The sequence below is a fragment of the Triturus cristatus genome, chromosome 5_2 (genome assembly GCF_964204655.1).
Source record: "Triturus cristatus chromosome 5_2, aTriCri1.1, whole genome shotgun sequence".
Classification (NCBI taxonomy): Eukaryota; Metazoa; Chordata; class Amphibia; order Caudata; family Salamandridae; genus Triturus; species Triturus cristatus.
In genome coordinates, this window is record NC_140588.1 from 633,984,197 (window position 1) to 633,985,868 (window position 1,672).

The window sequence follows — 1,672 nt, forward strand, 5'->3', positions numbered from 1 at the left end:
CAGTCGTGCTCACTCTCACCCAGAAACCGCAACTAATGCCTAGTAGACAAGTAGTCACATGTTTTTTTCTTAAGTAGCTGCCCAAGTTATACAGGAGTAAGTCTACAGATAAACGGAGGGGAAATTTGCCAATGGGGCACTGCAGATTAGATTGAATATGGTACTGAATGCCACAAACTATTCACTCATAGCAACAATGTAAAAATGCATTCTTGTACCATTCAGATATTGACATAGAGATCTTCTTTTGCTCCTCTGGAAAAAAGGACCTTTGAACTTCAAGTTCTGTTTGAACAGTTAATGACAGAACATTTAGTCCCTCCCACAAACAAAGCTGTATGTGCTAACATAGCTTAAAAAAAGTTTTTTAAAAATCTGCATTTTATAAAACCTGATAAAAACTAGTATTTCAAAATGTACAGTCACCAGAAGTACACAATTCTCAAAAAGTCACACATTTCACTTTGCATCTCCAGCTCCTTCAGCTTTCTGTGCCTGATCAGATTTAGCATCGCCGTTTTCTGCTTGGTTGTTTGCTTCTTTGCAGTCCTTACCATTCTTGCCTTTTTAGCTCTTTTTCGGTCTTCTTTGCGGCCGCTTTTTTTAGGTTTGGGCTCGCCTTTTGGTGTGGCAGGGTTCGCCGACAACTGCGCCGATCTTCTCTGGGGCCCGTATTTCACCTTGGATGCCTTCGCATCTCCGTCAGCCTTTCTCTTGGGCATGGTTGCGAATAACTAATATATACGTGTAATTCCAATCCCAGCTTTTGTTTGCACAGTGATCAAAATTTAGCCCATATCTTGTAATAAGGTCCCCTGTTTCGTACAAACCCCACCATAGTGTGCCCAACTTGTAATGAGCCAAAGGGACAAGTGATGGATGGAATGCTGAACAATGAAACATTCATCCCCAGTCAGTAATGAGGACGTTTGTTCCAGTAATGATAAAGCAGGTCTGAATAATTAGTTCTATAACTCGCTTCGAAGTTTTGCAGTATTTGACTTTTGTTGGATTTTTATTGAATTAATACGAAGTAACAGAATGTCCAATTCATATAGGCTCATTATTTGTATATTAAACATTTTTGGCCTGATTTAGAGTTTGGTGAACCGATTGCTCTATCATAAATGTGACAGGTATCCTGTCCACCGTATTATGGGCGTATCGTTTCCTGAGGCATTTGTAACAAGGATTTGTAAGGAAGTAAATAAACCATCTGCCACGCTCTAAATCAAGCCCTCTGTTACACTGGTTAAGAAAGAAATAATTATAGCTCTGTGTCTCCTGTAATTGGTCATTCTTGTTTCCTGACCAAAATGCACTCCCGGCGCTACTCTTTTGGGAGGATCAGCAGTAATGGTTCTTGTAGACATTTTGAAAAAAAGAAAACTCATGAGTTTGGTGCATTAAGTACTGTTAGGAAGAAAAATAAGTTTTAGTTTAGAACGTTCTTTTCTTATTCTTAAAAGTTTCGATATGATATTGCAGCTGCAGGTTTGAATATCGAATGGAGAGATCTTTCGCCATCACGAACATTGCTGGACAGCTTTTATTAGCATTAGTATACTTTCGGGCATACTATTTTAAATTTGCGCTGTAGGTATTTGCGCTGCTGTTTTTTCCTCTAATCATCTGGCGTTTGTTGGGACAGCAAATAGGGGCACAGTTTATA

General features: G+C 39.2%; 1 pseudogene; it reads right to left on the reverse strand.

The window, feature by feature from the left end:
- Positions 1-405: 405 nt before the first annotated feature.
- LOC146829108 (non-histone chromosomal protein HMG-17 pseudogene) lies at positions 406-722 on the reverse strand (annotated as a pseudogene).
- Between the last annotated feature and the right edge of the window lie 950 nt (positions 723-1,672).